General features: G+C 38.6%; 1 protein-coding gene across 1 annotated transcript in view; it reads left to right on the top strand.

Moving 5' to 3' along the window:
- Positions 1 to 1,195: 1,195 nt before the first annotated feature.
- The window catches only part of LOC150090784 (protein brain tumor-like), a 58,683-nt gene continuing 41,984 nt past the window's right edge, over positions 1,196 to 17,894 (top strand). Inside the window, exon 1 of the mRNA XM_090380101.1 lies at positions 1,196 to 1,244. The gene's annotated coding sequence lies outside the window, so the exon portion shown is untranslated. The remainder of the gene's footprint in view (positions 1,245 to 17,894) is intronic.

Here is a 17,894-nt window from a genome sequence, read left to right as displayed (position 1 = left end):
TGCATTGCTCAGAAAACTTCATATCTGCCTGCACAATTACTCCCAGGTCTTTTTCATTTTCTACCACCTTAAGTGTAGTACCACACAGTTGGTACATTTCTCTGGGGTTACTTCTACCCATATGCAGTACTTTGCATTTGTCAAGGTTAAACTTCAGTTGCCACTTCTTAGCCCATCTGCCCAAATTATCTAGATCCTGTTGCAGTAGTACACTGCCATTACTGTCATTAACAACCCTGCCAACCTTTGTATCATCTGCAAACTTCGACATTAAGCCTGATATACCTTCATCAATATCATTGATAAATATACAAAAGAACAGTGGACCCAACACCGAACCCTGTGGGACTCCACTAATAACATTAGTCCACAAAGAGCAGCACCCATTGATTACCACCTTTAGTCTTCTCCCACTTAACCATCCTTTTATCCATTGTAGCAACTTACCCTTAATACCATTCTGCTCCAATTTGTACAATAGTCTTTCATGCTCAACAATGTCAACGTCTTCTCCCTTTTCTCACTTGCCTGGATATATTGACCACCGAGAGGAGTCTTGCATGTGATCAAGGGATCGGTATGGATCCTGAAACATGAAGCTCTTTATACAGGTAAATATCACTGAGTAACACTGTTTTTTAATTGTATTTATAGCTTAAAGAATCGTTATCTATTCTAAGAATAGCTACGCCTAATTTACTGGAATATGACTTATTCTGTTACGCCACTATATTACCCGCTTCCCAACCAAAATATTACAACAACAAAATATAAACAAGAGTTTCGTTCATCCTAAAGGAGCTCTCAGCGGGGAACCCAATGTCAAGTTGCCAATTAAGCCTTTGTTCGGAAGTCGGCATTACGAAAAACCACTTGTTCTGATGGTTCTAATGAGGTTAGAAGGTAAGAATCACCTTAATCAAAACAAACGCTGGAGAGAAGCCAAAAAAGAAAACATGTTATGACGCTGCTGGCTAAAGAGAGAGAAGAGGAGGGGGGGGTAAGAATTGCTATAAATGGATGCCAGAAATTTCTGAGCAAGTACACATGGGGAGATGTAAAACGTAGTTGTAATTAAGACTACTTCCTATAGTAAAGCAGGCAGGACGCGATGTTGTCACTCTCAAATAAACGAAGAGGGATACAATGTTTAAAATAATATTATAATCAATAGAAATGTTTTCAAAAGTTTTGGAATAAAGATGTGAGACAACGAGTGTCGCTCAACGTATGTGAGCGTTCAGGTAAGTTTACACGTAAAAATAATCAAGTGAAGAAACTGCTTATTGCGTATGACCCTCATTGCTTAGAAACGTTACGAAAATATTGATTTTATATTTGTCAGCGTGAAAACCAGAAAGATAGGATAATTGATAATTATCCTATACTTCCTGTCCTACCGAAAAATACAAACCTACGCATATTTGAAGATGTGAATATACAGGGTTATCCAATTAAAACGCAATCGAGTTTGCAGTATCACAGTACTTAATTAAAACTGTTACAAAATGCACTGGAAGCGTGTCGACCTTGCTGGCGTGGACATGCGTTCACTCCTTTTAGTGTGCTTGATGCAGCTTTATGAAGAATATACAGTATATTCATCAATATCGCGCATGCAATTCTCAATATTTTGCTTTAGATCACATAGCGTATGTCGCTTCTTTGCAATAAGTTTATTCTTGGGTGCATCCCACAGATAAAATTTCAGAGGTGAAAAAATAAACACACATTCTTCTCCGGAAAAATCCATAATTTGCAATGCACTAATAAATGCTGGGCTGAACCTCAAATACCATTGCTGTCACAATCCACTGGACTTATCATAAAGCGTACAATCTTAGTGTTAAGAAAATGAACACTTCTTTTTGCGTAAGAACAATTTTTTATTTGATTTCTTAGGAAATACAGTATATAATATACGCCTGAATTAGTTCTGAGTTAGTCTATAAGCGAATGTAGAGGTGGCAAGAAGACACTGAAGCAGTGGAAGATAATCGTACCACGAATCGTATGTTCTGTATATATTTCTTAGGAAATAAAATACAAATTTATTCTAACGTAGGAAGAATAAATGGGTTATCAAAGGTTAAAAATATCACACTTCATATCTGATGACATCATATATTGTTGCCATGGTCACTTTAGTACACACCGTGGTTTGAGCGATAAATAGAGAACTTTGTATAACGATATAATACAAAAGGATGTGTTATATTTAATTAAGGCCTTAGTATTGACCGAAAATACAAGATGACGATATGTATAATAGTGTTTTTGATCGCTGTATTTCTGTACTGTAGAAAAGGTCTGGCTTCGAATCTCGGAGAATTTTTTTTTTCTTTTTTCATACCATGATCGAATTAAATCAGTCTCTAGCGAGGACTGCTGCGCCTCTTCCCCTGAAAACTCACGTTTTCATTAGACAAAACATGCAAACTGACCAAAGAATGCACTGATGCCTTCTTTAAGAAAAAGAAACACTGATGCCTTCTTTAAGAAAGAAAAACACCTATCTAGTATGCAACTTTTCATAGTCCAAAGAGGTGGGTTAGGGAAGGATTACTAGAAGGATTTATTAACAAGCGCCTATTTATTTACTCTCACTTACACTTATTTACTCTGACCTGCACTTACACTTATTTACTCTGACCTGCACTTGCACTTATTTACTGAAGAGTAAAATTACTGCCTCGCATACTTATTTATTAAAAGAATACTAAACTTTTAATCATACTGTTAATCTTAACACTTACTAAATTGCATTCTAAAATATTCGAAGGTCTTCTGAACCACACAGCTTTGTTGACACATATGTTAGCTGTTCATCACAATAATTATGAAAATACTCCAAGTTCAACAGCAGCAGCCGCTGCATTCCACTCTGTTCTTTAGCTTCAGATTATATTTGTAAGTTTGTTGTAAGTTTGCAGTTGTACGTTTGGAGGAAAAAGAAGCTGGGAATACAGTATTTCTTAGAAACATCCTTTTGTGGCTTTCCCTTCCTTCTCCTATTCCATCACCCTTGTTGTGAGTACGGTGAAGTTACACGTGATTTTAACAATACCTGAATTTGAAGGAATATCCTACGCCTAAGTATACATCTCATTAGTGACATAAATTTGATTTAATTAATAATTAAATAAGTAATTAGCATATAATGATGAACTCCGTCAGACAAGACGGTAGCTCTGTTTATCAGACCTGTTTATAAGGCACCTGTGGATGTATACTGAAAGGAGAGAATTCCTGGGCAACGCATACAGTCACCCTTCTCTCTAGTGGTCGAACCCACCGCTTGCAGGTATATAAGTACACTGCATCACTGCATTCTATCGCGGAGTGGTACAGAAATTGCACTATCCTCGTTCGACAATATCAAGAGTGTATCGGGAATACGCCATTTCCGGAATAGCATCTCATCGTGGACAGCGCTGTGAGCGGAAAGAGGTGGTGGATGAACGTGGTCGTCGACATCTGTCTCGCATTGTTTCAGCCAACCGGAGAGCGACAGTGGCACAGATCACCGCCGACTACAACGTGGGAGGTGCCAGAAACGTCTCCACCAAGATCATCAGGCAATCATTAGCCACAATAGGTTATGGGAGCCGCTGACCCACCGGAGTCCCATTGCGAACACCACGACACAGGACTCTACGTCTCAACTGGGCGAAAGAACATCGGCACTGGACTTTGGATGACTGGAGACGGGTTTCCTAGTCCGATGAGTCCCGTTTCCAGTTATTTCGAGAGGACGGAAGGGTGCGTATCTGAGGTAAATCGCACGAAGCTATGCACCCATTATGTCAACAAGGAACTGTTCAGGCAGGTGGACGGTCGGTAATGGTCTGGGGCGTGTTCAACTGGCACACGTTGGGACTTCCGGTACGTCTAGATGCATTTCTGGACAGTCTAGGTTACGTGTCTATCCTTGCAGACCATCTGCATCCCTTCATGGTCATCGCATACCCACGGGGCAATGGACTCTTCCATCAGGACAATGCGCCTCCCCACAGGGCCATGGTGACTAGAACATGGTTCGAAAAGCATTACGCAGATTTTACCACCATGGAATGACCTTCCCGTTCAACGGACGTGAACCCTGTGGAGCATCTGTGGGATGCTGTGGAACGGTCTGTTCGAGCTTTGGATCGCGACGAAATTATGAACAGCGGTGCAGCAAGCATGGATGGAAATACCTGTGGAGCACTTTCACGAACTAGTGTACCCAATGCCTCGCCGTCTGACTGCCCTTATCCGGGCGAAAGGTGGCCCTACCCGTTACTAAGTAGGTATCCCATGATTTCTGTCCACTCATTGTAAATGCTTTTTGTTCCTCACCATCATCTTATGTTTATCTGCTTATAAGGGTAATTCGAAATCATTTCTGTACTAAGCAACGAGCATTGCCTACGTACATAAATTTGCCATACATAATTATTTGATAGTATAAAACAGAGCTAAAATACTCAATACGTTCTACATTGTATTTCAATATTTGTAGAAGAATAAGAGAAAATAAAATCAGTTAAAAATTTTTAATTAAAAAATTCAAAAAAGTTTAATGTAAAATTTGCAAAAACGACTTTTCTTCCTTGCAGATTTTACGTTAAACTTTTTTGAATTTTTTAATTGATTTTATTACTGTAATCATTTCGCGTTAATTATATATTCGTTTTAATTTTTGGAGAGTGTCACGGAAGTGTTCTACGTCCAATATTGAGGCAAATTTCTATTATTCTTCTACATACATAATTATGTACGTACTACATACATAACTTTTGACAACCCAATGTTTTATAGCTCTCATATGTTTGAAGCTTTTGCTCTAAATTTATTTGCGTGAATAGACTTGAAGAAAATGTTCATGAAATATTTATTGACTCAGGATCGTGTCAAGGCTTTTAAGGGCCCCGGATGAAAAAAAAAAAAAAAAATTCCGTCTTCCCGACTAACTGAAAAGGTCTGAGAAATACAGTATCCATTGTGTTGCCGTCCCACTTTATGAAAAGGTCCCATTAATACTATTTATTTTGCTATCCCTGCGAGCTGGTGCCTTGATGAGGTCTCCTCGAAGCTTCCATCTTATCACGGTCCTGTATTTACCCAGTGGCGTAAATAGGATAGGCGAGTGTGACCCTGGCCATATGGGCCGAATGGAGCTAAAGAAAACTCTAAAATAACTGAATTTATAACTCATTTTAAAAACATGAATGCAATTGTTATTATCTAAATCAACTGTAATAAGATCTGATTTTATATAACAGCTACAGGCCTTCATTTCAACCCGCATTCGCTGAGTGGCGGATCTAGTGCATAGTAGTTTTGCCACTTGCTAAACCGACACTAGCAGAAAACTGCGAATATCTTCTAGTCAGTGGAAGATGGGAGAGATGGGTATTGATATAGCAGTGAAAATGCGTTGGCGAAAGAAAGGAATCTAAGATGTTTCAACACAGTTTTAAAAGTTTAAGACGGAAAACCATTTATCACCACATATAGAGAATAAATTTCCAGAGAGGAACCAGTTTATCGCATTTTTGGAATTTCCTTAGAAGGTCTTTCTGCCAAGCCCAATAAAATGTCTTGGAAATACTGTATCTGGACCAATGGCTTGAAGTTATCCAAACTATTCCATGGAATTTTCAATGAGTAACTTATACACTAGGTTGTATAGAGCTGAAGGAGACTCTTGTGTTTTGTTTGAGCAAGATTAGCATGCGATGTAGGCAGGCGGCCCGAAAGGTGCACAGTATCTTAGCAATTATTTACCATAACTTTGTCGAGAAGGACCTTATACAAGTCAATAGTAAGACCGTATTTGGAATACTGTGTTTTGGCTTAGAGGCCGCTTTTAAACAAGGGCAGTGAGCTTCTTGAAGGGTCCGAAGACAGGCGACTCGTTTGGTTAGTAGCAAAGAGGTGTCCATATGAGGAGAAGCCACAAAAGGTGTGGGTACAGAAGTTACAAACTAGACCAGTGGTCTCCAAACTGTTTTGGTCGCGCACCCTTATTTTACTTAAAAGGACTAGCGCGCACTCCAGAATAAAAAATTAAATATATAAGTTTAATATTTTTTTAAAATTTATTTATCATTTACATGGAAGGCATTATATCTAAAATCACATATAATTTTAAAAGATCACAAATAAAAAAATACAAGACAAAATTAAATTGAAGTTCAAGTACAAAATGCACGTACTTGAACATTCATGATCGATGGCATGATCAAATAAAGCCGTGCGATCAAACAAATCCGCATACTGAAGTATTAAAAAAACATTTATTTATAATTTTTATTTTCAATTACGTTTCGAAAAACTAAAGTTTTCATAATTAATAAATATTGATTTATTACGGATTATTTCGCGCACCCCAGTTTGGAGACCACTGAACTAGACATATCATATCATGGAATATCTGATGGTGTTGTGGAAAGCACTGATGAGGGGGAGGGAAAGCAAATCTGATGATAGCGGAATTGTTCACATTGAAATGGAAAACAAAAGTCAGGAAGCATAAATATAAACTACTTGAAAAAATAATAGACTGGACCGCAGAAAGTTTACGTTTGGTTGCATTTTTGTTGACTACTGGAATAAACTGCTTTCCTGGGTGCCTGAGTAGACACCTGGTGAGATGTAAGGGACACTGGATCGGTATCTTCTAGAGGTGGAATGAACATGATAAGAGGGATACAGTTTTTACAGTTTTTTTTTTTTTTTTTTTTTTTTTTTTTGGCTGACGCAGCAAAAGCCAGCTTTCTTGCACCTTCTGGCATTTATAGCCGAGTGGTCAGACGAGGATCAGTACACTTGCTTTGAGTAACTGCGGTTCAAATCCATGACTGCTAAATGCGGTGCTGTTTCTTGTATTCTCTCTCTCTCTCTCTCTCTCTCTCTCTCTCTCTCTCTCTCTTGTGAACATTTTTGACCGTGTGGTAGTCCCAGAGTATAAACAGAAAATTTATTTATTTTTATGCTACTAACAATAATAGATCTTTATGCTACTAACAATAATAGATTTTTATGAACTAACAATAATAGATTTTTATGCACTGAATGGTCATGGTCACTATAGTGCCGCTTTAGCCTTCATAACTGCCTGGATTTATCGTGGCAAAGACTCTCTCCTTTTTACTACTACTGTATTTTCATCCCTTTCTTCAAAAATTATGATAACTTATAATTTATAGATATCTTCTGTGCCACTTAATCTTCCTCAAAGAAACAGGCAGCCGAAGATTGCAGCCTTGTAAACAATCTGTTATCCCATTTTGTAAACTACTGTACTTGAAATTCTCTGAGATGTCATTAACCCAAACAAACCACTTCTAACTAACTATTCTGCTCATGTAGCACAGTGGTATCGTCACCGTCTTCCCCACACCGGGTGGAAAAAGGCCCGGGTTCGAATCCTGTCGATGAGGCGAGGAACTTTAATGGGCTTTTTTTCACTCCCTGGCTGAGTTAGTAGGTCTCAGGCGGAGATAGCAAGGTTCCCCCCCCCCAGAAACGGTGTTTTTTTTCGTTCAACAAAACAGGCAAATCGACCAGAGAACACACGCAATTTACAAACACAGGCTAATGTAATCAATTATGTGCAAGGGCAAGTAGCCCTTGCACCAATAAATCCAACAACAATGAATTACGGGTAATCCTAATATAATAATAAAAAAAAAAAAAAACACTTCTAACTTAACTTCTCTTTATCGAACGCGCTTTTTACTTTTCAAATTGTCATCAATAATGTTTTGTTAATCACCAAAGCAGACACCAAATTCTTAGAGGTCATCTTGGACTCAAAACTCACATTTCAGTCTCATTTAAAAATTTATACAATAAAACGTTAAGAATTTTTGGCTACTTCGTCACTAATTTGCCAATAACCTTCTCATTTCAGTCCGCTACTTTCTTTAGTTTTTATCGTTACAGTATTGTTTTATTATAAATAAGTTTTTTTTACTTTAAGTTTCGCTCAGTTATGTACACCCTATTTCGCCAAGAGGGTGTACATAACGTAATATCACAAAGAGATATAATAATGTATAAAACATTGTTATTGCATAATATATAAATCTAAACATCATAAATCAATTTCAGTTATCTTAACATAGAATTGAGGCAACCATACCTGGTCAGTTGTTTTCTGGAAAATTCCAAAAAAACGCATTGCTTTCAGTCCTTGTCTCTTTGCTGAAACAACAAAATAGAAAAAAAATATATCGCTTTTTTCTACATTCTTCTTTGTTCTTACTTTACTATTCTTAAATTTTAGAGTTTAAATTCAAAAACTACATTTTTGTAACAATATTTATCTGGAGTTTTTCATCCCTGTTTTTCATTCCTGCCTTGACTGTCCCAGGATAAATATATTTATAGATAGCACTTTTTTTTTTTTTTTTTTTTTAATCTAACTAATATTTGAAAATAAAGGATTTTTATTAATTATCTCTTTCTTCTCCTTATGTGTTTTTTTCCATCTCGCGACTGGTATTGGTAACAGGTGCGTGGGGTGGTTATGTCCGGTTACTATTATTTGTCGAGGAACTCTGATCTGATTATTCTACAGGTGTTTAGGATTGCGGCTTCCAAGTAAGTGGTAAGGAATTTCATGTAAGTGTTTTTCAGAGGCCTATTGCTGCCAGATTCTTATGGTGGCTCTTTGGTACCATGCCGGTGATTTTCACAGTGATCGAGATGGTCATTACTTGTTCTATATGCCACATTTCTTTGACTTTCTGTTTTAGGCCTGTGTACTTCCTGATCTTTTTCCTCATAGATTTTCTGGAGGTTGGTGGGATATGATACCGCTATGTCAATCAGGTAGGTAGCCTTTTCCTTTTTGTCGATGAGGGTTATGTCTGGTCTGTTGTGTGGGATCGTCTTGTCCATTATTATGGCACAGTCCCAATATAGTTTGTGAGTAGGGGCATCTAGTACAGCCTGAGGTTCGTACTTGTAATACGGTACACCTTCTTTGATCAACTGATGTTTTTGCCCTAGCTTCTGATGTATTATCCTGGCAACCTGGTCATATCTATGAATGTACTCCGTCTAGGTGATTACCTTGCATCACGCGATGATGTGCTAGATTGTTTCTGCGACCAGGTGGCATAGTCGGCATGTGCCATCTGTCACTCAGGGGTCCTTGGAGATGTATTTCGTGGTGTCTGTGCGGTAGCACAGCGGTATCGTCACATTCTTCCCTACACCTAGTGGAAAAGGCCCGGGTTCGAATCCCGTCGATGACGCGAGGAACTTTAATGGGCTTTTTTCACTCCGTGGCTGAGTTAGTCGGTTTCAGGAATAGATAGCATGGTTCCCTCCAGAAACTGTGATTTTTCGTCCAGCAAAACATGCAAATCGACCATAGCACATACGCAATTAACACACAAAATAAATATATGGGTAGATGTAATCATTTACGGGTGACCCTAATATCATAATTTTTGGTTCGAATCCTGGTAAATATATGGATAGATGTAATCATTTACGGGTGAACCTAATATCTTAATTTTTCTCACCACACCGGATGGAAAAAGAGCCGGTTCGAATCCCGTCGATGACGCGAGGAACTTTAATGGGCTTTTTTTTCTGCGTGGCTCAGTTAGTCGGTCTCAGGCGTAGATAGCAAGATTCCCCCCCCCCAATAAACGGGGGGTTTTCGTCCAACAAAACAGGCAAATCGACCAGAGAACACCCGCAATTTACAGACACAACACACATGGATATATGTAAGATTTACCGGATGACCTTAATATAATAGTTTAGTTTTTGTAGTTTCTGGTGTTGATTACCTGGTCTTGGGTGACGAGCATGAATCTTTCGGTCTCGGGGAAGAGCCTCTCGCTCGTGAGCCACGCGTTGTAAGCCATCTTATCTATCTAGTCTTGATGGAGATCATTGTAGTGTTTGCCGCCATGGAGTACCTTCTCCGCTCATCTTTCTGTTTTTGTTTCTGCTGTCTGTGTGAGTGAGGGTCTCCTTGTTAAGGTTGAGCGTGTGTGTCGTTTGTCTGCCTTTCTTATGGCTTGACAGATTGGTGCTGTGTTTTCCTGGAAGCAATCCCGCAAATTTTTAATCGCCTTCTTCTTTTGTTCTATAAGGTCAGTCAAACTCCTCCCTCCTTTCCGGGCTATGGTCAGTCTTGCGATGTCCGACTTCGGGTAATGTTGGCGGCTCTTGGTGATCGTTATCCTAGTCGATCTCATCAATCTTCTCCAGCTCGGTGTTGGTTCAATCTACGATCCCGAAGGAGTACGTTAGTACTGGGACTGCGTAAGTGTTTAGGGCTGTGACCATGTTCCCGACATTCAGTTTTGACTAGCAAGCTTCTCAGGCTCTGATGGTATTTTTTAGTCAGGCGGGCCTTGATCTCCTTGTGTTCTACCTGTTGAGTCTGCATTATCCTCAAATATTTGTAGGTCTCTCCCTCTGTTATAACTTCAATATCTTCACTGGTATTCAGCTGGTAGTTTCTACCGACTGGATTTCCTTGATGTAGTCCATGGGTCTTGCATTTTTTTAGGCCAAATTGCATCCCTATGTCAGTGCCGAGCTCTTCGGTGATCCGGAGTAGCTGCTGGAGTTGATTCTCGGTTGCGACATAGAGTTTGATGTAATCGATGTACATCAGGTGAGAGAGAGTGTACTGGTTCTTCCTCGTTTCTTTTAGGGCAGTGGTTTTCAATCGGGGTGCCGCGGCACCTTAGGATGCCGCAACAACATTCCAGGGGTGCTACGTAATTTGGGCTTAAGTTACTTAAATTTATTATTATTTTTTAATTTATATGTTTATTTCATTATACAGAAAGGTGCACAGAAAGGTGTAGAAAGGTGTACAGTACCTTTTTCATTTTGTGGTGATCTGTAATTGATGTTTACTTAGTACCTCTATATAAAGAATAAAATTATATACTGTATATATATAATTTGTATTATGAAATGTAATTTTTATAATTATATATATATATATACACGGATATATACAGAGAGAGAGAAGATATAACAGGCAGAAAATTAAGTAGGCATGCCGCAAATAGATTACTTAGGAGTGCCGTTATTAAAAAAAGGTTGAAAACCACTATTTTAAGGTATATCCATACTTGCTGTTGTTAAGCACGGTGGACAATGGGTTCGGTGCTAGACAGAACCACAGTGGGCTCATGGCATCTCCCTAGAGGATTCCTGTTCTGATGGAGATCGGTCTGATCGTGATGTTCTTGACCTTGATGGTGCTCCACTTTGCCATGGTTGCTTCTAGGAGTGTGTCAGTGTTGTGTTGACTTTGTAGATATTCAGTGTCTCTAACAGCCAACTATAGGGAATGAAGTCTACATCGGCCTTGCAGTAGCCGATGTAGGCTGCGTACAGGTCGCGATGCTTCTTGTAAGTTTGCTTCATAACTGCTGTGTCAATGGTCAATTGCTACTTGCACCCTTTGCTCATCTGCTTACGTCGCTTCTGCCATTCAGCCATGGTGATCTGACTCTCCAAGTGGTCTTATATCGCCTTGGTTAAGCAGCTGATTAGGATCTTATACATTGTTGTGAGACAGGTGATCGGTCTGTACTTCGCCAGGTTTGTGATGTCTTTGTTTTTAGCCTTCAGGTAAGTGATTCTTTGAGTCGGAGAATCTCGGATTTTGCCAGAGCACCGTGTCATCTGGGTAAACTGCTCTGCTAACCTTCTTTTACTAGTAATTATGGATGTTATCTATTTCTGGGGTTTGCCAGTTGTGGGACTTCCTGATGGACTGTTGTACCCCTTCCTCCTGAATCTTCCAATCTGTCATCTCTTGTATGTCCTTGGTTTTCTTTCATTCTAGTATATCCGGAGGGTATGGCAAAATTCGCTGCTCCACAGGTTACTGCAGAACTCCTTGAATGCCTTCTGGTCAGAAGATCCGTTGCCCTCCTTCTCCTCTTGTTCACGGTTTCTGTAGAAAGCTCTCTGATTTTCATCAAATATCCGGTTGTCTAGTTTCCTCTAGGCACTCTCCCGATATCGGCGAATTCTCTTATTGATTGCAAGGAGGTTCTGCTTGAGGGTGTCCAAGTATCCTTCGATCTCTGATTATACAGTAGGTCTCGTGTTTGCTGTAGATATCTTCCTTGAGGATGGTCTTCACTTTTCTGATCAGCTTCATACTTCTGCAATCCCGTTCGTACTGGGTCAGTTGGCCCATATTTATTCTTAGCTCTTCTATCTTCTACCGTAGCTTTCTCTTTCAGGCTGGTGGTGCCTTGTTTCTGCCCTTTTTTACCCTGTTGGTCACTGATTTCTCTTCCGTTGATCCTGGTGTGGCTGCTACAGCGGCACAGTAAATGACTGTGCAGATAGTATCTAGTATTACTTCGTTGTTGTTGTTGAGGTAACTCGGTATTATTCGTCGATTGTGGTGGTCTGTGACTTGCCACAGGATTCTATTGGGTCTCTGTTTCGGTATAGTGTGGGTCTTTGTGGAGTTCATTCCCTCGAATTCTGCTAGAGATTTCTCCCATTCTTCCTCTATACTGGATATCATGACCTCATCTGTTTCCACTTCGGAGCAGCCGAAGTGGAAACACACCTTGTAGTTCTTGTATTTGCTGTTCCTCTTCCTCCTCCCGTTCTGAATTCGGTTGCGCCCATATTCCTTGTTCTTTGTAGTTGGTCGCTCACGTACTGCTTGATTTTTTCCAAGACTGCAGGAGCTATTTGGTTCTTCATGACGAGGGTCCATCTTTGGTCTGCTATTCGCTGACCTGAACAGTCGGGAACCGTTCCAACCGATTGGTGTGTAGTTTCGTCCTATCGATTGGTTACTTGGTTACTAGCTTGGTTACTTCGTAGTATGCTCGCATGATGAACGTTTTATTTTAATGCTCCACCTCATGCGTTGGCTTTTTCTTTCTTTCTGGGTGGTCACTAGCGCAGGTGCGCAGGACCTGGTTGAGCTTCCACTACTTCCACTTGGTTGAGCTTGATGGCCTTGCCTTTCCGTTCTGGAAGCCATACGGGTGACAGCGCCCCTTGCTCCACTGTCTTCCTCTGGAGACTGTCTCCGACTTTTCGAACCGACCTCTCTGCCTAATGCCTGAACGCGACTGATTTTATCATGCGCCACACTCGATGCAGTATTTTCATTATTTCTACTTCTCATCTTCATCTAGCTATGGAAGTGGACCCGTTTAGTTTTGTCTTTAGCATTATTATTATAAAACTATTTCTCTTTTTTATGTGATTTTTTTTCCACCCCGTGATGGGTATTGGTATCAAATATATGGGATGGTTGGTTGTGTCTGGTTACTATTATTATTATTGTTACTGTTGGTCCAGAAACTCTCTTACTGTCCTACAGGTATTCAGGATCGCGGCTTTCTGGAGTTCCATGTAAGTGTTCATGTTTATTTATTATTATTATTATTATTATTATTGGGATAATTTAAACTCCTGTCTGAACTCTGGTGTTAGAGTCAGTCTCATATAAGTTAATGATTTAAAGAGGAATTTTGAGAGTTTTACAGAGTATTATAAAGGAGACTAATAAATAATATGTTCCACGAATATGACAGCTCGCTGAGTAACCTTAGAAATATGGCGGTATATATTGGGAAGGAAGGAACATCTTGGATAGAGACTTAGTTCATGTAATGAACCAAGGTTGAATTCTTGAAAGCATGCCAAAATAATGAACCGATAATTCAAATTTTGACAATGCATAACATGATTAGAGACTCCTATGGGCTGGTGAATATTTAATAGAATATATTATAACTGCCATGTAATTCTGGTCTTTAGGTCTTATGTTGTGGGTTCAGAGAGATAAAAGTTGAAATAGAAGGGTCAGAAAACAGTGGGCGAGCGGAAAGTTGAGCAATGAGTCTGGCGAACAGTTTCTTCAGATTTGTGTTATATGCGGTAGCTTTCTACAGGGTCAAAAAAGCAATTGGAAGGAAGAAATCATAAATAGAAAGTGGATCTTATTAATAAGTAAACTAGAGTGGTGGACTAGTGAAAGAAAAAATACAGTATGTGAAGATAATCCTTCACTGTGCTAACTTAGTGAAACTATTTTCGGACTTCTGTTATTACACGGTCGCTAAAGAGCACATCGAGAGCCGTTCGAAAATATCGCAAGAGTGGTAGGTCCCGAAATTTGTAGTTTCGTTTCTGGTTCCTTTTTTTATATGTCCTCTCATGTAGCACAGTAGATACGAATTTTGGGAGTTTTTCACAACGTGGCTGAGTCAGTCGCTCTCAGCGAGGTTTGCATTCTTTTATCTCCTAGAAGCTTGAGTTTTCATCCAGTGACAGGAAAATCGATCACAGAATATATGCAGTTTATAGACACATTATATAAACTCCTCCTAGCCTCAGTTGCTTTGGCGCTTGACACATATTCGGCGTTTATTTCTCTTTATATTCTCGTATAATAATATTTGTAATCACACGACCAATATGACTCGATGCTTTGGCGGAAACAAACATTTTTATACTTTCCAATAACCTTTAGAAGAAGAAGAGGAAGAGGGGTGGAAAACAAGTTCAGAAATCTTTAAAAAACAATATTCACGCTTAAATGAGGCACATCATTAGACTGATATCAACAGATGTTGATATATCAATTGTCGATGCTGATGATAACATAAAGATCGGACGATGAATAATGCAAGATGACCTCTCTCTGAAACTGTTTTGTGAATGTCTGATTACATGTGGTTTTTATGAACTTGGGATGAACACAGAAAGGATCAATATAACTAGTGAAAAGCTTAATTACTTGAGATTTTCTGGCGACATAGTATTGATTAGTGATAATGCCTGTGAACTACAACAGATGACTCTATAATTTGCGTTGAAAGCAACGAAGCAAGATTACCACGAGTACGAAGAAAAACTAAAGTGATGCTTAATTATTTTGCCCGTAATTGCTATAGTAATTGTGAAGAAAAGAGATAAAACATGCTCTCTGAGAGAATTGATAGCAAACAGCACAGCTCGAAGAATGTAATGAACGGAGTGGGTAAGGAGGCATTCTTGAATACTATGCAAGGTGTACGCCTTGATATTATGTTAGCTGCTCATCTTATGTTTTAGAATAGAATAAATGCTTGCAGTAAGCCTTATATATATATATATATATATATATATATTAAAAAACATAACTATGAATAGAACACAGTGGATATTTTCTTGAACTTATTCCTTGAATTCTATAAGGGCATTATTGTTCGTTGCACAAAACATGGAACACGCAGCGCTGATCATAGACTATTGCAACATGCAAATATAGTCATTCCGTAGATTGAGAAATATAAACCGAGAACTGTTGTAGAATTGCTTCATTTCAGTCTTCTGCGAGCCAGCTGGATGCACGTGGGGTTCCATCAGTTGTAAACACCCACGTGCATGTACTGTTGATTGACATAACAAGAAACTTTTCTTATTCAACATATGATCGCTATAATTTATGACAAACAGACTGTAAACGTTATATTAAGCAGCAGTCTGCAGAAAACAGAATGTATTAATAATGGCAACTTTGTCCTTGCGCAATGATATGGAGATAAAGGAAACGGTGGAAGAAACCAAGAAGTATAAAAAAGTGCAATCCTTTAAATTATAGAGTTAATATTAATAGTAGTTCTTTACTGGTATTAAAATGTCATAACGATGCAAGGAAGTAAAGCTTATGTAGCATCTGTCGTCAAAACAAATATTGAAATAATAATAAAAAATAAATAAAATGCAGCTCTAGTTTTAAAATTTACCTACTCCTTGCAGACATTTATCTAATCCCTCTTTAAATGTAAATATGCTCTGCACTCTACAAAATCAGATAGTAACTTGTTCCAATAATTGACCCTTTAACTAAAGGCAAAAGTTCTTATCCTACAGTTATCTTTACTTTGAATCTATTTCCTTTTTTGTGTCATCCTAGAAAGAGAAAATAATGCCCATAATTAAATTTCTCAACCCATTTAAAGCCTTAAACAGCTCTGAGATCTCAATGCAGATGCCTAGTTTCGAAATTTTCTAGCATGTAGAATTAGAGTCTCTTCCTGTAATAATATATCTCTTTGTATCTACAACTAATCTCGTTGCATTGTTTTTTACGATTTCAAGCAAGTCGACGTCTTTGTTGAAATGAGGCCTCCAGACCTGTATACAGAATTCAGGATATAGTTTGATCATAGATTTGTATACAGTGGGATAATTAACTCTTTATCTCTACTAGCGAAATCCCTGTATTTATCACTCACAGTACTTCGTGTACTATTCTGGTAACGTTGCTACACTCTTGAGAGAACTTCCTACTGAACAGTATTACCACTCCTAAGCCAATGATGGCAAACTAATGGCACGTGTGCCATGAGGAATACGCATAGTAAAATATACCGTCTTGTAGATGAAGCTAGATGAAGTGTAAAATGTAATTGTACGCAATATTATTCAGCAAGAAAGTTCTCATTAGAAACTTTCAACTATTGTTACCATTTTATTCGCCATCGCTATCCTAGGCCCTTTTCACCTTCCAAAGTTGAAGATGTAAACGACTCAGAACAGTAATGGCGAGTTGATAATTTATCTTTAAACTGACAATCCATTCGTGAAATTATTGTAACCAGACATATTTACTAACATTAAAGCTCATTTTTATAATAATTGCATAATTCATCTGCGTTGTTGTAGCAACATTCCCTGGTTCTCATTGTAAATAATTCTGTCTACTTTAGCATCAGGCGCCTCCGTAGCCAGGTGGGAAGGAGCAGCAGTGCGTAGCACACGCTTCTTGATTAGACCGGGGTTCGAGCCCGTCACCACCAAATATGGAGGATGCGGAAAGGTCAGGGAATGACCACCGCATATCCCGGAGCAATATGGCCTTAGTTGCTAATGCTCCTAAAAACCAAACAACAAACAAACTTTAGCATCGCAGCTAATTTTGAGATGAAATTTTAAAGTTCTGTTTATACTTCGCACGACCACAGAAGTCAGAGAAGTTTACAACTAATTATTTTAACACGAATACAACCATTAACAACATTCAGTAGTCACGCGAGCTTGAACCAGTCGACTGAAATGCGTATGCGGCTGCACTCCAGCATTTGATCTATCGGCTACATCAGGCCGCTATAATGCCATCATTAATAAAAAATTAGAAACAACAGGGGCTCTGACACACACAAACTTGAGGAAGGGGCTACTTGTCACTCTTTTTCTTTCACCACTTAACCATCCCTTTATTTATTGTACATCCTATCGCCAATGCTACACCTCCAACTTACGCACAGGATGCTCAAGTAGCACCGTGTCAAAAGTTTTGATAAATTAAATTAATTAAATCTAATTAAAGTATACCTTAAATTATTAAGGTATTATGACTACCTCATAATACCTTACCAGATTGGTAAAGCTAGTTCTTCCCTAAATAACAACAGAATAATAATAATAACACATACAACAGGAACTTGTATCTACTATCCATACAATCATTTAATCGGTGGGTGTCAGTATAAGGATGATGTTCAAACAAAATCAACCAACTGAACAGGATAATGCGATGTGGTTTAGATTATTACCTTGAAAAGAATTCATAGCAACAAAATATATATTTTTTATTTTTTGTGCTCAATAGTTTATTGCTGTTATTATTTTAAATACCACAAATCCTCTTGTTTTTCTTCCACAAGCAAACAACACATTCGTAGTACGATGTGGTCAAAAATAAAGGAAGGGAGGCTGTTATAGTGCATATAAATGATAAACTGAAGGTAGTTAATAGCAGGTTGGAGATGTGGGCTATACTTATTCCACTGAAAAAGCTATTGTGGGTTCACGTTTGGAAGAGGTAATTGCAGGTAATCATAACAACAGACCCATTCCGTAAATGGATACCAGGTTTT

This window comes from Mastigoproctus giganteus, chromosome 1 (assembly GCF_048544385.1).
Source record: "Mastigoproctus giganteus isolate SK-2022 chromosome 1, ASM4854438v1, whole genome shotgun sequence".
NCBI lineage: Eukaryota > Metazoa > Arthropoda > Arachnida > Uropygi > Thelyphonidae > Mastigoproctus > Mastigoproctus giganteus.
This window is presented reverse-complemented; position numbering and strand designations above follow the sequence as displayed.